The 20,716-nt window shown below is 38.6% G+C and overlaps 1 protein-coding gene and 1 pseudogene across 3 annotated transcripts in view; one reads left to right on the forward strand and one right to left on the reverse strand.

Annotated features, from left to right (window-relative positions):
• The window catches only part of TOX (thymocyte selection associated high mobility group box), a 298,404-nt gene that overhangs the window by 233,833 nt on the left and 43,855 nt on the right, over positions 1-20,716 (reverse strand). The gene's annotated exons all lie outside the window — the stretch shown is intronic.
• On the forward strand, positions 3,480-3,904 carry LOC112823083 (large ribosomal subunit protein eL33 pseudogene; annotated as a pseudogene).

Below are 20,716 nucleotides of genomic sequence, written 5' to 3' on the forward strand. Positions count from 1 at the left end.
TTAGTTATTGGTTTATGGCATAAAATTGTCAGCAGAATCAGGATAATTTTAGGTGACTTCAAGAATGAAAAAAGGGTTGTTGATGGCATCATATACCATTAACATCCGACATCAACATGGCATTTATAATCTACAAAAAAACCCTTCGTATGGGGAGCATTACACTGAAGACAATGAGACAGGGGTAGTCCCTTTTGCAAAGAAACAGATTTCCCACTGTCTGATGAGAATGGAGTTTCCTTTAACTGATGTGTAAGAAAACAGTAGATGGGTTTAAGAAAATAGTGTGATGCAAACAATCCACAGAACTTTGGAGATTACGTCAGATATCTCAAACAGTTATAAAGGTTGCAGTATAATCAGGCTACAAAGAGAGCACATATCTTTAAAACAAACACAAGTTGCTTTCTAGTTACCACTAATTGCACCACTTTTTCTTAAAAAATCGCAGGCGTCTCTATGCAACCTCAGTCTTAGCAAACAAATCAGGAAAATCTATCTTGAATTTCAAAAACTTCTCTAAGTAGTATGGGCCTCCAGTAGATGCTTCAAAAAGTATCCGTGGGACATTGAATGTTGAGATCTCTCATTGAAGTCATAAAATGATACAGGTGATGGAAGGAGTTGAATTGATATTTAAACCCCAACATTACATACAGGGACTTTAGGTCTGCCTGGACTGCGAAACTAAACAGAGAAGTTGGTCAGCTCTATTTAGTGAGTCAATTTATCAGGAGCATATCAGAACAATCCCATACCCATTTTATTACTAGCACATGTATTTGCCAAAATCTGTTTTGTTATTTTGTCTTTCCTTTAGAATATTAACCTCGTTAAGAATTTATAGGTGAAGAAAAAATAAAACCAAGGGATATAATAGTCTGACATAATAGTAAAGTTATAAAGAAAACTATTTGGAGTGAAAATCTGAATGCAAGATGAATCATCTCAGGATGCTTTTATAATACAGACTTCAATATAGATGAGAGGATGCTATATTTTAAATATGTAGTGGAAATACATGAAAGTATCATTGCAATATTATTTTATATGTATAAATGTTTTCTTACAATTAAACTTATAACCATGCCAACAGCATATCCTCACATATTGACTTGCAATTTACTGGAGTCGTTTTCTGATGAATATTTAGTGCATTTGCAAAGTATATGGTGAGATTCTAGACTATGGAATAGATCATTTTAATAAAATCAAATGTCTCATGTAATGTAGAGATACATCACATTATTTCTGCTTATTTATCTTAAAGAATAAATAAGCCTTACCTTCTTTACTGAATTTTAAAGTAAAAGCCAACCCCTGACATGGGATGGGTATACATATAGTAATTCAGAAATCTAATTTTCAGAATGAATTCAAGCATGGATTTTTGTTGACTCTTCTTAAAACAAAAATCCCCATTTCCCACTTACCAGAAGCCTATCAAGTGCTCCACCAGCAACGGTCTCATTTGGGTTGAATATCCATATATGCTGTTATACTTCTACTAGAGGTAAGAGAGTCCTCCTAGATTTGAAACCCAGTTCTGCTGCTCACCAGCTGAGAGACACTGTGCAAGGTACTTGACATCTCTGTTACTCAGTTTCTTCTGATACTATGAGTATCCTTTTCACATGGGTTTGACATGACATGACTTCCTCAGAATATTTGTAATATACCTCACAAAGGTGCTACATGGCTTAAATGAGTTAATATTTGCTGAGTTCTTAGAAAAAGGCCTGTCATGTAGAAGCTCTAAAATAAACTTAAAATTTTTAAAGATATTTTAATTAATTATTTGAGACAGAGAGAGAGAGAGAGAGTGAGTGCGCACGAGGGGGGAGGGGAAGAGGCAGAGGGAGGAGCAGACTCCCTGCTGAGGGTGGAGCCCAACTCCCAACTCGGGGCTCCATCCGGGACAGGACCCTGGATCATGATCTGAGCCGAAGCCAGAGGCTTAACCAACTGAGCCCCTCAGGAGCCCCTAAGATAAAGTTTTTTAAGTGGGTACTACTTTCCTATCAATTATGTAGGATCAATATCTGAGCTTAGTGAAGAATATAGTTAGAAATCATTCAGGACTTATATGGGTCTAAAAATTCTTTGAAATTCAAAACACAATAAAACGGATGCTTACTTTCAGAGGATGCCTTTGACATTTCTTGGATGAAGAGATAGCATCTACACTATCAACCCAACCACTGTTTGGCTTCGTGATAACAATTTTGTTCAGGTGTTTTGCCTAATGCTCAAACACATGCTCTCACTGACCAAGCCATTCAGGATTCAAATAAAAACACCAGAATGCCCACTACGTTGACCCCCTCCAAACTGTAGAAATCCCTTCTTTCTTTCTATCTCTTAAAGTGTTACAATGAAAAAATGTTATCATCCATACAACAAAAAGGACTTCAAATCCCTCGTGAAAAGATCAACAGCACACATGGCTTGCGTTTGGCCACATTCTGCAGCAATCCCCCGCTTGCCGCCCCGCCTCTCCTACCTCAGCAGGTTTGTCTGGGAAATATATTGCTCTGCCTCAACTAGAAAAAACATAAAACATAATCTTGACTGTTGTTTCATTCCCTTTATAAGACTAATAATTCAGTTGTCTTATATCCAGAAACGCAGTCTTTATAACATGTCTGTTCTGTACTGACATTTTTATACCATTTTTCTTTAAGTGTCATATATTTCAAACGGCTTTAGGGAAAGAGTTATTGCTCAAAAGGCACTGCTTCCCTTATGGAATCCAGGGAATTTGGATCAATGTGTAAGTGCTATTGAGAACACCTGGATACCATTTATGGATTGGGGTCTTACCATCGGCCTGGAGATATTCAAATACTGAACTCCATTTCCATTTAAAAAGAAAATTAAAAGAGGATTCTCTGACAATGTTTTAATGCCACTTTTCTGAGGATGACAGTCATTCAAGAGGATGCAAGACGCTTGCCTATTTTATGTAAAGTGAAAATTGTTTTCTCCGTTTTAAAGAAGTGTGTGTATATATGTATGTATATATGTATGTATGTATGTATGTATATCCCCAAAAATCATGCGGACTTTTATTGATCATTTTCCAACTTTGCATCTAGACTCTAGGACTAATTTTAATCATATCAGAAATAATACCAGAGAATGGTGAAGGAGCAGTTAGTTCAACCACTTGAACTAACTGGAAAGTTAATCTCCTATTCAGTGTTCATGGTTCAGTGTGTGAAAATGATTGACCAAAATGATCTAACAAAACTCTTCAGCACTTTAAAGCTACATAACCATAATAGCAATTTATTTTCATTATTAATCAAATGCTTACATCATAATACACATAAATAATTGAAGCTATAGTTAACTCTATTATAAACATCTCACGAACAGGCATGAATGCAGAAGTCATTAGAATATAGGAATTGTTCTGATCTTCATGTAATCTCTTTCCTCTGGCAGAAAGAAACAAGAAAACAGGTTGCTGAACTTTGGGTGCAAATAAGTGCGGCCTGCTGGGAACAGGACTCCTATAACGACAAATAATGTCTGGAAGGCTGTGGTCCAAGGCCATTTTTGCTGGCTATAAGCGGGGTCTCTGGAACCAGAGGGAGCACACAGCTCTTCTTAAAATCGAAGGTGTTTATGCTCGAGATGAAACGGAATTCTATCTAGGCAAGAGATGTGCTTATGTGTACAAAGCAAAGAACAACACAGTGACTCCTGGTGGCAAACCAAACAAAACCAGAGTAATCTGGGGAAAAGTAACTCGTGCTCATGGAAACAGTGGCATGGTTCGTGCCAAATTCCGAAGCAACCTTCCTGCTAAAGCCATTGGCCACAGAATCCGTGTGATGCTGTACCCCTCAAGGATTTAAATTTAATGAAAAGTAAATAAAGGTGTAGATTTGTTCTCTTGTATTTTTGTTAAAAAAAAAAGAAACAAGAAAACATTTTTAACCATGTGACAATTTTAAAGCCTTATCCAGTGTTCCCAAATGTCAAAGATCAGAAACTGTTTACCTTTATGCTGCCAATCTACACTTACAGTTGTGAGTTCACTGGAAATGGCTTCTACGATATGTATCATGTAATTTAAAATTGTCAGGATTCAGTAATTAAAAGGGAAGAACAGTTTGGGATTTGGCACTAAAACTCTGACAGAGACAAATACGTTGTTTGAGAAATATGTTTAGCAACTTTTCCAGGAACAACAATAAACATAAAACAAAAAAACCAAACATAGTTCTGAGAATTATATTAAAGAATAGCCCGTTATAACTTTGAAAAAGGAAGTTTCCTCACCACAAACCAAATACATTCCTCTAAATGTACACTCTCATAAATTACAGATGTTCCCTACCACGTATTACCAGCCACCACAAACTCATAGACAGAGAAAAAAAAAAAAAAAGGAAGAAAGAAAAACTATTTGGTTTCATTGCAAGAGCTTACAGTTTTCCTGGGACATTTCTCAGACTGCAGACATGCCCAATGAGCTGACGTGATGACCAATGTGCTGATTTACTTTGTATACTACTAGAGTTGTTTCAACACCAGGCTTGCTGTGACCTCCAAGGGGGAGCTGTGCTCAAATCAGCTGCAAACAGGCCCCAGGGGACAAGCACAGTTGTAAACCAATAGGGGCCTTACCCTTGGATCAACAGTAGCACGCAGGGACCAGATGAGCTGATGACTCGGCTAGAGGCAGATCCAAGGAGGGCTTTCTCTACCTATTTCCCTCAACCATGCCATTTTCTCAGACCTGAGCTTGTGAATGGAAACAATGGCCCAAATGTGTACTGCCCCTCTGTTTAACCTGTTCACATTGGTCTAGTACAGGGTTCCAGGGAACAAGAAAGGCTATGGCCAGGGCACCAGGGCTAGGAAATGAGGAGTCCAGTGTAGCCACCACAGGCTCAATGAATTTGAGCCTCAATGAACTGAACCAAAGAAAAGGACCAGAAACCAATGCCACTACATATGGGAAATTGAACACATGATAAAGGGGACGTTTGGGGAAAATGTTAGATCCCTTCCTCACACCTTAGTCAAAAACAAATCATTAGAGGGTCCAATATTTAAAGTTAAAAAGAAAAGGAGAAAGTATTTTAATTTCAAAGTGAAGTGGGCCTTTTGAAGTATAACAAAAAATTCTCTCTGAAAATCTGAATTTACTAAACCAACAACTGAATTTACTAAACCAACAAAATCTGAATTTACTAAACCAACAAATTTACTACATTCCTAGTACTTGCTTCCTTTACCAGGACTATCAAATCTACAAGTTTTGTTTGTCTGTCCCAACCTGCAACTTTAACCAGACTGCAGGGAAGACATCTCAGGATATGAGAACAGCATCTTCTGGGCACCGTTCTGGAAAGGCACTGGCAATAAATTAGAAAAGTTTAAGTTTCTCTCTAGAAGTCCTAAAATAATTTTACTTAAAGTACCTGCCAGGGGACACAATGATAAAAAAAACACTGTTCATAAATATTTCTTTTGCTAAAGAGATCAAAACATCATGCTAAGCATCCCATAAAAATTAGTAGAAATGAGTAGTTCTTAAAGTTTTGACTGGAAGTTTTTCCAGACCATGAGCCAGAAGAATTGTACGGATATCACTACAATGAAACTGATAGGATGGCACCTTGGGAAAATGTCTGAGACTAAAATTGTTAGGTGTTCTTTACAGTGTCCCTAGGGCTGCAGTTATAATTATCCTCAACCCCAGCTTCTGATGAGAAAACCAAACAAAACAAAACAAGGTGCGAACACGGGTATTCTTTTCTGATTAAAGAACTAAATTTTATCTTATGGAAAGCCAAGAAAAAATGTTTGCTGCCACGTGTCATTCGTTAAAGAAAAGAAGTGCACATCGATGGAGAAATTGCCACTACATGTTAGATTAACTGGAAAGCCACATTCCACCTATTTAGGAAGTTTCTGATAAAGAAACCAACTGTGCATGCTCTAGGCTCATGTGAGGAGCAGCTAGGCAAAGGCAAAAGCAATGAGTCTTTGCAACAAGTTATATCTCTCCATGTTAACCAGCCAGCCACTTGGGAAGAGTTGATAAGGCCGTGATGTATGTCTACAAAAACTGTACACTGATTTTGAATAACTGCTCATATACAAAAAGCTAGTCCTAGTCTTTACTAATGTAAGAATCTGAATGTTATCCCTGGAAGAAAGAGTATGAATAACGTCCTTTGATTTGTATTTAAAGACATGAACTAGTAAATTTATATTTAAATAAAAATATCATTCAGGGAAAGTGTTTAAACATAAAATGAAAAGTATGTTATAAAACTTCCTATTGCTAGCTATCTGTCTACGTCTTTTAAATTATTTTTTTTAAAGATTTTATTTATTTATTTGAGAGAGAGTGAGCAAGCGACAGAAAGAGCATGAGCAGGGGCAGAGGGAGAGGGAGGGGGAGAAGCAGACTCCCCGCTGAGCAGGGAGCCCGACACGGGACTCGATCCCAAGACCCTGGGATCATGACCTGAGCTGAAGGCAGACGCTTAACTGACTGAGCTGCCCAGGCGCCCCTCTATCTATGTTTTGTTAAAAAAAAAATTCACGTACACATAGCTAGCATTTAATATTCCTGTGATGCTACGCTAAGCAGCACACAAGTGTGATTTATACACAACGAAAGGCCAAGTGTCACAATACACACTTCATTGGTTTGTCATGAAAATTAAAAAGAGTTATTATGTGAAAATGTTTAGAACAATGTCTGGGACATCAGATACATTCAATGAATATTATTTCATAGTATCTCACTTAATTCTCACAAAAAACATTGGAGCCCTAGAGATATTAAATAACTAGCCTAAAGCAACATCCTCCTATTCCTGAGCTTATGCTTCTAACTCTACTCTTCCTGAATATAAATAAATACTATATTCTCTCCTCTCTTCCTCTCCCTCCCGCTCACTCTCAAAGCTATTTCTTGGGGCTTTAAAAATATTTTAAAAATATTAAAAATATTTTTAAAATATTCAAAAAACTTAAACCGTGAAAACTTTATGAAGTTTTGAGTGCCTCATATTATTTACCATCAAGATCTGTGAAGATTCTTTTCTAGTAACGGAGATTATCATAGCAAATTATTTTTTTAAGTGCTAACAGACACTCTAGTGGGTACAGAAAGTTCTAATTGCCCTACTCCAAACGCTCCTGATTCCTGAAGTTTGGACAGCAGAACAATTGCATTTAATATTATTTGGAAACATCCAGAGGGCGCCCTAGGATGCGGACCACAGTCAGATCAGTCCCTGCTCCGGGGTGGGGTGAATCATACTCTCTCTATAGATGTGAGATGAGTATCTCTGTCCTGTTTTAAAAGTCCTTGCTTTAGAAAATGGTTTACATATTATTTAGAGACTTGGGGAAAAAAAACAAAAACAAATTAAGCACCTAAGCATACATATCATCTCATTTTAGCTGAGGCCTACCTACATAATTTGCTAAGAAGAAGCAGAATTGCCAGGAGCTATGGAGAGCAGGATGGACTTGCTTCTAGAAGCTAGAGCAGCTTACCACCCCTAGATCGATGATGGTGGTTTTCTGGGAGAGCTGAGTTTGGGAAAGAGCTTGGCTTCACAGGGGAAGAACTAAGTAGAATGTTCAGGAATATGTTCTTAAAATGATATGAAAGTGGGAATGAAAATGGTGTGCAACAGGTCACTCTGGCCCAGAGTGAGCAAGTGGGGCCCGGGGTTGGTGGTGGGGGCGGGGGGGGGTGGGGACATGAATTGCACAGGGAGGCTGAGGTCAGACCTGGCCATGCAAGAGCCCAGCCACTGGAAGGAGGCAGCTTGACAATTTCCTTCCTTGCTTTTTCTTTTTGGAGATAGTGAGTTTAGGAAGAAAGCCAGCCTCCTTCTCAAATCATGTGAGAGCCCCAGCTACTGAGGCACCAGCTTTATGGGGGTCCCTGAATGCAAAAGTATTGCCATTAATCCTTCAACCTCAAGTGTTCTGAGTCAGAAAGCCCACTCCCCAGTCTCTGAAGAGGGACTGGCACGCTCCCTGGTGCCACTCCCCATCTGTAACTCTCTCCCTAATACCACTATCTAGCACAAGCCTCCTACACCCAGAGTTGTTTGTTTGTTTGCAATTAACAAACAAACAAACAAAGCACAGGCCATTTTTAAAATGTCAGTTAAAAAGGTCAGCGAAGAAATGAAGATGAAATTCCGGCAATAAGAAATGAACAAAAGATTGGAGCTGAAGACCTCAGTGCTTGCTTTTTGCCCACTGACCAGATAAAGAGATCTGCATTATCTATGCAGCATGGGGTTTTTATTATTTTTACCTAAAGATGTCTCTTTTTGGTAATGACAAACGTGTCTTTAAAAAAAAAACAAACCTGTTTTTCTCAATATACCTTTAAAGGTTTCTAAATTGTTTCATAGCTGGTCAAGTTGAGATTTTTAAGAACCTCATTTTTAATTTGTAATAAAAAGTTTACAACTTGATTTTTTCAAAAAAATCAACAAACGGCAAGCACCCGTTAATAAGGGTCTTAAGTAATTGTCAAAAAAAAAAAAAAAAAAGGTCAGCGTTTCCCAGTACCAAAATTTAACAGAGAGCTCAGGGTATCAAGAGGGACACCCAAACACCCAGCTCAGGTCTTCAGTCCAGCTCAACGAGCACACCTTGACGGCCAACTTCTGAACAAGGTGAGGAGGGCCTTTCTAGAACATATGAGGCACGAGGATTTGAATGCATCTTGGCTCTGGTGCCCTGGTTGTTTGCCTGTTAGTTTGTAGAGTGGAGGAGGTGGTAGTGATTTAAATAGATAAATAGGGTAATCAGGGAACGTAGGGACAGTTTGCTCTAAGCAATTGTTTTCTAGAGTCTGAAAAGAAGAGAACTGCAAAAGCTTGATATGGTCTTACTCCCCTTCCCCCATGTTACCAATATTAAAATAAAATCAAGTGCGTTCACATCCAGGTTTCCTTTCTAAAGGTCTGAGAAGGTGGAACAATCTTTAAGGGTCATCTGAAGAAGATCAGGTGCCCCCCCACCCAGGCCCTGTTCCAGGTATGAAGCGAAAGCAGTTTAGCTGGAAAAGTCAAAAGAAGTCTTTTGCTGTTTTATAAATGATTTTATAAAGGAATATTACCTAGTTAGTAAAGATACAGAGTGGAAAAGGAGAAATGCAAAAGAACTAGCAATAAATATATTTCCAATCAAACAAATTAATATTGATGTTGTTTCTTAACTGTCCACCCAGTAGCCTACTGTCAAATTAGAGAGCAGGGGTTTATATTATCATTCAAGAAGGAATTCCTATCAGGAGGCCCATATTTCAGTGCAGAACGGATTACATTATTTGTCAAGGAAAACACATTACTCGTTGAAAAACAGAGAAGTTGACCTTGGCAAACAGTTAGTGAATGTGTTCCCTTCTTGATTTCCCTTATATGCAGTGTGTGGGAGAGCACATATTTACTGCTGCTTTGTGGCATTGTTTCAAAAGAACTCTGATTATTGTAGCCAGAAATGAGTAGGGAACATCTAGAAAACAGTTCACATTACAGTGTTGGGAAGTGATTGAATTTTTGTTTCCACCCTTTATGTTAAGTGGTAAAAAAAATTGGTAGTAAATAAGTACTGGCTTAGTATCTGGCTTAGTATCTGTTTATCTTTTTCCCTTGATCAACCACAGTTATTTTTTCCATAATTAGAGATAAATAAAAATAAGCATTGTTCTTTGATAAAACTCTAAAACTGTGTTAACAACTTCCCATCTTCTCAGGATGCTATTATCTTCTCGTTCAGCTTGGTTTCAAGTGGCAACATGACTCCTTTTATAATTAATTTATCAGAGTGTTGGATTTTGTCAAGGCAAAATTGTGTATCCTTGTGTATCTCTAGGTCTTTGCCTGTGGACTAGTCAAACCCAACCCAACAGATCCTCTTATCTGACTCTTCCCTTCATCTTGGTTTCATCAGTTTCGACAGTAATAATAATAGCAAATATTTGTTGAGTGTCGGTAACTTTTTTTGAAGCCATCTTTGCATGTTATGCTATTCACCTCTCTCAGCAACATCCTAAATTAGATACTACCGTGTTCCATGCTATAAATGAGGAAGCCAGGACTATAGATACGGACTGTGACTTGCCACCATCACAAGGCTCTTAATGGCTGGATAAAGGACCAGCCATTATTTCTGATGCACAGTGCTGACTGATCCTTTATGGAGGCCAACTGCACCTTGTTGTCCAGTCCCCTTCACGTTTTCTGTTTACGATGAGAGACCAAACCATTCCTCACCAACCGGAGCTAGCTGGGGAACAGCTATACCATGGGGACACACAAACTTAATTGAAAACACAATGGAATTTCTCACGCTGAATGTCCTTCCCTTTTGTCACTCCCTACTCAAAATCTACCCGTAAAGCTCCATCATCTTCGATTTGCTGAGAAATGAGTCAGCAAGGATTATGAGATTATGAAGACATTGTACAGTAAAGATGACAGATTGTAAGACAATGCAAAAATAGAAGAGGAAAACAGATTTTCTTTCATAACTGCAAACCGAGTCTGCGTTTGAGTGTGTATGTGATCAAAATATGTTATAAATGACTGGATCAAGGGGGTACGAAAGGCTGGGCTTCAGCTTCTAAATAACCAACAACAAATGCAACCAACTGGTACCGACTGAGAAAAGGCAAAACGACATTATGACCCAATGATTTTTAAAAATGTGATGCAAAGCAATGCTGTGAACTGTCTCACCCCCTGAGACTAGAGATACAGCCTCGTATCTCAAAAGATAATGTGCAGTGAAGGTTTAGTCATTACCTGGCATTTCCTCTCTTTGATGGGCTCTGTCTTCTGTAATTTCCTCTACCACAATTTTTAAATATATTTTTTTTAATGTTTATCTGGTAAAAAAAAATCCCCTCCCTTCCCCTTCCCCAGAGTCACTCACTAGTAGCAAAACTTCCACTTGGCCTTCAACACGCTTAACCAGTTTCCAAGTTAGTAGCCAAGGGATCTGGTAAGAGGAGAGCCAAGTCCCGGGATAAAACCCATTCCTTTACTTTTGGTCATTGCACCATGTAACACTTTCTTTCATAAAGGGATCTAGTTAACAGGGGGCCCAGAGGGTCTGAAATGAAGTCCCTTTGGACATCACCAGGCAGGAGGAGAGCAGAGCTGGAGAAAAGCAGAAGGTGACCTTCTGCCCTAGCCAGGGGGTCCAGAAGGGCAATGGCAGAGCAAATTCGTATCACTTCTCCAGCAGCCTTCTCGGCTCTTCTCTTGTTCAGACTCAGAGGGGTTTTTTTTCTTTATGATTATTTTAAAAATTTTGTTAATTTACTTTCATTCAGATTTTACAAACTCAAAATCTAGTTTTGAGGAATATTCACTTTTCCCAAACCAAACACACCTGGAAGAATCATTTCGAGACCCAGTATAGCATTTTGGGACCTTCACTGCATCTCCAACCCCAGAAAAAGCTGCCGAAGTGCCCCACATGATCCTCCTTTAACACAACCAGAGGGTTTTGTGTTAAACCCCAAACCTAAAAGTGAAGTAGAAAGCTAGTAGGAGCTAAAAAAACACAGAAATAATACCCACCACCCTCAGAGCAATGCCTCCTGGAGTGTTCATTTGCCTTCTCTCCCTCTTTTCCTCTCTCTCTCTCTCTCACTTTGTCTGTCTCAACTCACACCAGCACACATCCTTTCTTCAGGCTTCCATAAATATTTATTGAGTACTTACCACTCACCACGCACCTTGCCAGAACGGAGGAACCGAGGGTGAATAGGACAAGTGTGTCCAGCTTTAAGAATTCAAGACAAGTAGATAAGACTTTCAAATTGACAAACAGCTACAAAGCAGGGTGATAAGTACTGTCGTGCAGGTGTGGGGAGAGGGTGGTAGCCGTGGAAAGGAAGGAGGTCTTAATTCCCCAGAGGTTGGGGGAGACTTCCTGGGAGTAAATTCTTAAAGGGGATTGAAAGAGGGAATACAATCCTGCCAGGTAGACGGGGAAGAACATGTCCAAATAATTAGCTTTTAGAGCACATATCAGCACGAGGGGGAGCAGGGTGATTACTCAAGAAAGCATAATAATTTTTATAAATACAGAAAATTTGACTGGACGATGAACTATGCATTGAGTTTGAAGGCAGCATGGGAGTCAGGGAGGGGACAGTTTCTACTGAAAGCTTTTATACCAGTGCGCTTTACCAGAATGGCTTTTTTGGATGGTGATTACTACCTGTTCTCAGGAGACAGCTTAAAGGGATATGGCAAATGGGTCATCTGCTCCATGTAAAAAAAAGGAATTCCCAAGAGCAAGTGTTGTTGTTTTATGCTTGCTGCCCAGGGACAGAGGCTGAAACAACCAGAGGATTTCTCAAAACTTTACTCTTTAGTAGTGAAGTCCAGTCCATCTGTATGCCTTCTAATTCCCTCAACAATATAGTCTGTGACAGCCATTTGCAAGAGACAGAGGGTGTGTGTGTTGGGGGGGGGGGGAGACAGAGACAGAGAGACAGAGTTAAAATTATAAAACAAAAGGAAATCTGATCTATCATCCAGCTTTATGTCTATTGTGATATCAGCTTTATTCCTGATAACACAGGTTAACTCCTCTAAGTGATTTAATTTAATACCTTTAACGAGGAAATAAAACCATTCGACTCCTTCATAGTAGATGGGGAAAAAAGTTTCTGGGTTTATTCTGTATTATTATTTTTGCCTGTTTTGAGTAGAAGTCAGTTTGTAAAAATTCTTCAGAAAAGCCATGGGGGGGGGGTGGCGCTGAAAAGGCACATTTTTAGTTGATATCAATTATACAGTGTTAGCTACTGAAAGCGTATACATCCCTCAATAGAATGTGAGGATCTTCATCAAGCATTGCGACTCCTAACACTACATCTGAAGTGGGCTAAGACAGGGGGGCATTTGCTTGCTAATGGAATCTTGCAGGTAAACGAGGCGAAGCTCAAACACTACAGGTCAAGTGGTAATAAGTGCTTGTTTTTACCTTTTTCATCTGGCAAAAAAACTTGCAAATTTATTTTGTTCCAAAATATTGAACATTAGCCAGACTGTTCTAGGTAATGGTGGGATTGCTTGATGAAGGACCCTGATTTTTACAGAGAACACAGCTTTTAGACTTAATCTCAACTTCTATAAAAGAGTATTCCAGTTTTGTGCTTCTGAAAATCATCACTGTGAATCACGTTAAGTGGAAATGTCTGTAGACATATTTAAGTAAAGACAAACATGCTTAATTTCTTTTGCTATATACCTGAGCTATGCTATACATTCCTTGAGGGCCAATGTTGTACTAAAGAGAGAATAAAGGATTTTAGAAATGACATAGGTTTAAAGTCCTTTGACTAATTCCACTGGGATTATTCGAGTGCTTGGAAGGGGAGGGGTGAAAGCAAGGATAGAAAGGAGGCAGATATTAGTGCCTGTTGTAATTACTATGTTCCCCATGGTCTGAAATGCTAAAAATGAATGTTTCCTCTATTACGAGGATATAAACCTTTCTCACTGCAAAGCTATTAGCATATATAATGCACATGTCTGAAAACCATGGCTTCTCTGTCATTCTTTTCAGACCTTTAGGGACCTGGGTTATTGTATAGTCCTGAATTATAGCCAGCACATAATTTGTAGTCCTCTGGTTTCCCACATATTTTTAAAAAAATCAGTTTAAGCAATTTTACTCATATTTAATGGTTCGGTCTTTTCCAACAAATTAAAACGTTTGCATTGTCCGGAAAAAAAATTGCTATGCAATTTACAAAAGAGAAGACACATGAATATACTTCACTGAGTGCCAGCATTTCTATCAATGAGATGATTTAAAAATGCAATTCTAGGAGTTTATTAATGTAATATTTCTTTAGAAAATAAATAAACAAGCTTCTCAGAAGTCAAAAACATACATAAACTCTTGATGTGCGTGCACCATTCTAGGGCATATGAAGTCACAGGAAAATGAATGACATTAATTTGGACCTTTTGTACAAATACATTTCGTCCTGTATTTTAGGGGCAGAAATCGTACCTTAACAGACTCAACATTTTTTTTTCTCTGATTTCAGTTCTTTCACCGCAAAGGTAGAATAAAACAAGAAATCTTACTTCCCCTATTCAGTTTTATTTCAATCTATGTCAGTTTAGCGTATTTTAGATAGTCTGTATAATTTTTTAAAATAAAAGGGCCATTCTAATGTTAATTTGGATCAATCTTCCAAACATATGATTCTAGGTTTCTAAAAGGGGCCCTCTTGAGGGGGCTTTTTAAAAGTGAACAAAAAAAGCACCCTGAGGCTGCCCAATTCACATTTAACCTACTTACATGAAAAAGGAACTGCTTTGGTTAAGAATAAACTTCCACAAGCTCAGGTTCAAGCGAAACACGCCAGCATATTAGTGAGGAAATGAGACAGCAAATAGTAACTCCTTTCATACCAGCAAAAGAATACTGTATTTATTTAAAACAGTTGGCAGAAATTCTCATTTTAATTAAATTACATTTACTGAAATAACATTTTCATAATTAAAAAAAAAATAACCCATTTCTCCCAAAGAGCTAGCAAAAAATAATCACAGGAACTTCAAATGGGCAAAGGAGTAAAGCGATGGTTAGAATAAATGTGACTAATTTGTGGATGACTACTGTGCGTTAGTTCACTGGTTTTCAGTGATTCAGAAGCCATTATTATCCTCTGTTGTCCTGTAAAGTTAATAACGAAGTAGCTAGCAAGTTTTGTTATTAATGATTTTTTTAGAGGAAGTAACTTAGTACAAGTTCCATATCTTATTATATTTTTATTACTTGCACACTGGGATCCTAGAACAGAGTTTAGCTCACAGTAAAGATACTACAATCTGACCTCTTCTTTTTCCAAATAAGGAAACTGAGTCCAGAAATGTTAAATGACTCCTTCTTAACAACTCAACTAATTAAAAAGACTAGGTCTGGAACTCAGGAGGCTTTCCACTGAACAGCTTGTCCCAGAGTGAAGCATTTATACCCTCCTAGACGACAGAAGGGGGGCCGGGGTGGTGGTGACACACCATCTATGTGGACTAAGGGAGAAACAAAACAAATTCCATTCCAAGGTAAGGCTCGGTCTCTTTAACTCCTGGCTCCCTCCTTCAAAGAGTTCACATGAGAACCAAAGTTCATGTTCCTCAGGGAACAAAAATTGTCAGATAATCAGGTTAAGTCTCACATATTGACCAAACCAATGAGTGGATAACACGTTTCCACGACTTACCAACGACACCTTAAGTAAGACCAAAATTCTCCACGAAACAAACAATTTTGATTGCTGAATTCTTCCAAATAGACCCAAGATGGCCAAGTGAGTCAAATGATCAACCTCAGTTATGAAAGCCACACAGGGGAAAAGGAGGAACAGTTAAATGAAGAGGGAAAGTAACACCAAAACCATGGGGAACACAGAACCACCCTCTTCCTTCTTGGATATTGCTGAATGCTGGTCTTGTGAAGAGTAAAAAGCATTATATGGTGCTGCAGTGCCCAATAAAGTTTCAACCAGTCAGAAAAGGACTTATAATAGTTTCATACATGTGCTGCTGGATAATTTATGAACAAATACGTCGTGGTTAAAACCTAAACAAGTAGGAAGTCCGTTACATTTGTACAAAAGGAACACCAATGAGCTTTCATTAGCATCCTTCTCTATTATTGGGTCAAATCGGAGTACAAATGAGTTGTCTTTTGAGAACAGATTAATAACATATCACAGGCTTACAATCTGAACTAAGTGCGGTACAAAAATCTAATAACAAGCACAAGTTAAATCCCATAATACTAAATATTTGTCACAATGAGAAACGAAAATGAGCTCCTGTTCTTTACTAATTATGGACGGCCTGCCTTCCCCCCCTGAAATTATTTGTCTCACAACTCAGATCAATAGATCCCACAAAATCTTTGCATTGCAAAACTTCCCCCAAAGTCTTTCAGCAATATTGATTACTTTTTCTGCTCTTTGTAACGCTGATATGGATCATAGCATGAGGGCCATCTAAACTCAGAGGCCCCAAGTACTACTGTTAGGAAAAAAACAACAAAAACTCTCCCTAAGAGTTTAATTTGCAAATTTCCTTGTTCGCTATCAGTTATTCTCAACTTACAAGCTCCCAGGTCAAACTCATTATGACCAAAAGCTCATTATGACTAAAGTGCAACAAAACTTAATGCTAATAAAAACAATGTATTGCATTTCATAGGATTGAACCCAAATTGACAACATACAAACTGCACTCCACAGATCACTAATGTGCCTAGAAATATTAACAGATATTGGGGTGAAGGAGAGGGTCTCAAGAAATATTTAATTAAATCAACTTGAATAAGTACCCTCTTAGTACCTCTTAATCGCACAGCAAACCCGAAAGAAGGAGGGTTGGTATGCTATCATTTTCTGAACTTATTTAGGCTTAGAAAACCCAATTTCCAAGGATCCTTCTTCATTTGTGGAAAAGAAAAAAAAAAGCTATCTTAAAGATATAGCTTAGCTAATGTTCCAATTTATAACTACAATAATAACAAACATAACACATTATTTCTAAACAAATTCCCTCCTTCCAAATGCATTGTGGGAAACTGAAGCTTACACTTTCCCCGAGGTTGGCTGGCCCAAAGCTACTCTTTGTAAAAAGAGGAGATAGAAATTCACTCCAAAGATCAGGATCCTTCCATTACAAAAAACAGAGATTAACTCCTACTGGAAACTCCATCCCTGATAAGAACTGTGGTCACAAATTTAAAAAATGAAGACTTTATTTTACCTACTTAATTTGCATAGCTTATACACTAAAGATTTTTCCTACACCTTTCTCTGATGGAAAATGACATCTCTTTCCTTGACCTTCCAAGATATAAAATTATAGCCATCATTTCGTTTCTAGCTTGAAAAGGTCTAATTATTATAATAATTATTATATATTATATAATATTATAATAATTATTTATATTATAATTATATATTATAATATATAATTATATAATAATATATAATAATATAACATAATATATTATATAATATACAATAATTATTTATAATATTATAAATAATTATTGTATGCAATTATTATGGATAAAATAAATAATCTAACTTTGTGAATTGGAAAGAAACCTATCAGACCTTATAAATGGGGACAACAATGGCATGAGTTTATAAACGCAATGTTCTTTTAACCATGCCTGGCACATCATATATATGTGTTTGACATTATTATTATGCTTACCATACATTTATAGGAGCCCTCATTCTTTCATGTTTAGCATTCACACAGGTTTCCTGAAGGCTTCTGTATTTTATCAGTAATTGAATGAAACATAATCACTAACTCTGAATCATGAAAATAATGATTTTTTTAAAGGTAGAAAAAATAGGTAGAAAAAGTATATTTTCCAATGTCCAGTATGAAATCACATTCTCTGGGGGATGCCTGGGTGGCTCAGTCATTAAGCATTGGACTCCTTTGGCTCAGGGCATGATCTTGGGGTCGTGAGATCAAGCCCTGGCCTAGCTCTGGGCTCAGGAGAGTCTGAGACTCTCTCTCTCTCTCTCTCTCTCTCTCTCTCCCTGCCCCACTCTGCCCCTACCCCTGCTCACGTGCATGCATGCACTCTCTCTCTCTCTCTAAAATAAATATATAAATCTTAAAAAAAAGAGAGAAAGAAATAACACATGGGGTGTGGAATTGAATATAGCAATACAGTCTCAGTAGCCACAGAGCCCCCACAGAGGTCTAGCGGGGGAAAGGGTAATAAAAAATGAGGAGGCAGCGAAGGAAAAAGAAAACATGAAGAGGAAAGCGGAGGAGAGGAAGAGGAAGAAAAGGAGGATGACGAAGAGAAGAAAGAGAAGAAGAAAGGAGGGAAAGAAGGAGGGGAAAGGAAAAAAAGAAAGAAGAGGAAGTAAAAAAGAAAAAGAATAAAGAGGAAAGCAACTTTTATTAAGTCTTAACTCTTGCATACCAGGCATTCTAAGTGTTTTACATATTTCCGTTCATTTAATCTTTACTACTCGGTGTGCTCAGAGAACATGATCTCCAGTTTAGAGGTTAGGACACTGAGGCAGACAGGTGAGGTAAGTTGCTGCACCATCACGATGTGAGTGTTGAAGTCTAGCCATACTCCCGGCCAAGCCGACCATGGAGCCTACGTTCATAACCACTTCACCAAAGTGATAATGTTACCCACTGTCCTCAGGTTAAGACAAGGTACACAGAGAGGCAGCTATGGGCCCAGAGGAAGCACACGGAACTGAAGCTGGCTCTCCTGGAAGGAGTGCTATGGGAAGAGTTTGCAGGAGTCAGCCAGGTGAAGCAGGAAGGGGGCATTTGAGCCAGGGAGAGTAGGCTGGGCGAACTCACGATGGCTTGAAAGAGCAAGGCGCTTGCAGAGGTAGGGGCATAGTGTGCATGAGGGAATGCTGAGAACAGACACCTGGGAGGAAGCCAGGAGTCCAGCTAGGAGGGTCTCTGTGCCAGCCACACAAAAGGGTTGACAGCAAGAAGGATGGATCTTCAAGTGATCCAGTGAGAAGTGATGAGGACTAACCCCAGGGAGAGGAAATTGCAAAGGATGGTGGTGAATAAGAAAGATTTAGTTCAAGAACAGAGAGGTATTAGGAACCCACTGGAGGGAGAAGATGAAAAGAAGAAATAATCTAGAATCTCTCCCAGGGTATTGGCTTGGGTGACCAGACAGCTGGTACAATTCTCCACGTTAGAGATTATATCAAAGAAACAAGCAGGATTGGGAGGAACAGTGTTAGATTTGAACCTCCTGATTTCGAAATGCAAGATAGTTCTCTCTCTTTTTATTTTTGAAAGAGAGAGAGAGAGAGCACCAGGGTGGGGGGGGTGAGGGGGCAGAGAGAGAAAGGGAATCTTAAGCAGGTTCCATGTCCAGCGCAGAGCCCGACTTGGGGCTCCATCTCACCACCCTGAGATCAGGACCTGAGCCAAAATTAAGAGTAGGACACTTAACTAACTGAGCCACCCAGGTGCCCCAGAAATGCAAGGTATTTCATTACAGATGCCTAAACAGCAATGGAATATAGAGGTTTAGAAATAAGAAGAGAAGTCCCCTGAAGATGTAATTTTAGAGACCTCAGTTTATGGGTAGTGGTTGAAGGCATTTGTTTGCGCTCAGTCACCCTGGAAAACCATGTTTATAGAAAGGGGTTCAAAAATGAGCCCTGGGGAATGCTAGCAGTTATGTTCACAAACTGAGCACAGTGCAACCAGACACCTCCAAAATACAACACAATTTTCAGTCAATTAAAAAGCATTGGCTCGTCAACCTAAGAGGTCCAGGGGGGAAGAGGAACATAGGGAGAAAAAAACAGAAAGCTACAAGAAAAAATAGGATATATTTTACATGGAGTCCAATACTATAAGAACGAACTTCACAAAGGGCAGTGGCCAGTGGATTTGGCAACATGGAGATCACGGTTGACCTTTAAAAATGGTAAGGGCCTAAGAAGGTATAGGGCAATGAAGAGTTAGAACAGGTGAAGACAGTGTCAAACATGGGTAGACTGACCTTTCAAAAAGCTTGGATGTGAATGGAAGAAAACAAGATCAAAAGCTTACAAGCAACTTGGGTTTAAGAATTTGTATTTCAAGAGGGAAGAGGCATGAGCATGTTCAGAACACAGGGAGCCTCAAGATGGAAGACACGGGAGAGCGATGGATGGAGAAAGAACATCAAGAAAGAATGAATAGTGGGTGCAGACAGGTTTAGACATTATGGCTACAAGGAAATATTTGTGCACTTAGTAACCTCTATTTTCTTTTGAAGTGTATTTCAGGGTCATCTTGTGAAAGGATGAGATCAGTGGGGTAGCAAGTTTGAAAAAGAGGTAAAAGTGTGCAATTATCTTTGGTGGGGATCAGAGAAGCGACTGACTGATGTTATCTCGCGATTGTATCCTAAACCAAAGTACTTTAAAAAAAAAAACAAAAAACCCTGTAAGATGAAGAATATTAATCACAGATAAAGTTAGAGGTATCTTCTAAATTAAGAAAACGGTGTTTCCGATTTTTCAAATAGGGATTGCATCTACAGAAGACAGTGATCACTAGCTGTATTATAAATTACAATTTGGTGGAAATCCTTTTTCACTTGTGTTCATGTTTCTGCAATAATCATGAAAAGTCCCCAATCATGGAGAAGGATCAAGGGTAAGGCAAATTAATGTCCGATTTTCTCAGAGTCCACTGAAAAGAAGGGAGGAAATGAGGAAGCGCAGGGGCTTGAGGGGTGGGGCGGCTCTGGAGCAGAATGAAAGTCTCAGAATGTCCACACTCAATTCACACTTGTGTTGACACATTTGCCATTCTTTGCACATGCCACAAAGCACCAGCCACCTGCTTAGGTCTTAGGAACCGGACAAGTTTATAAAGCTAAACTTCATACGGAATGCTCTCCACTCAGAGATTGATAGTAACCTCCAGAAAAGAAAATGCTCCTTCCTTAATTAACTGCTCAGTCATCAAATTCTAACGACAGCTTGCCATAGGTATGTATTAATTTTAAGGAGTTGCAAATTTGAAAGGAAAAGATACAAAGAATTCCTGGGAAAAGAATTGCAGAAAGATTAAAATGCACTAATTTTAGAATTAGGAGACAGCCAACTTCCATACACCTTTTTTTTTTTTTTTTTGTTACA

The sequence above is a fragment of the Callorhinus ursinus genome, unplaced genomic scaffold (genome assembly GCF_003265705.2).
Source record: "Callorhinus ursinus isolate GAN/ISIS: 27379988/994484 unplaced genomic scaffold, GSC_fseal_2.0 scaffold5, whole genome shotgun sequence".
In the NCBI taxonomy this organism is placed as follows: Eukaryota; Metazoa; Chordata; class Mammalia; order Carnivora; family Otariidae; genus Callorhinus; species Callorhinus ursinus.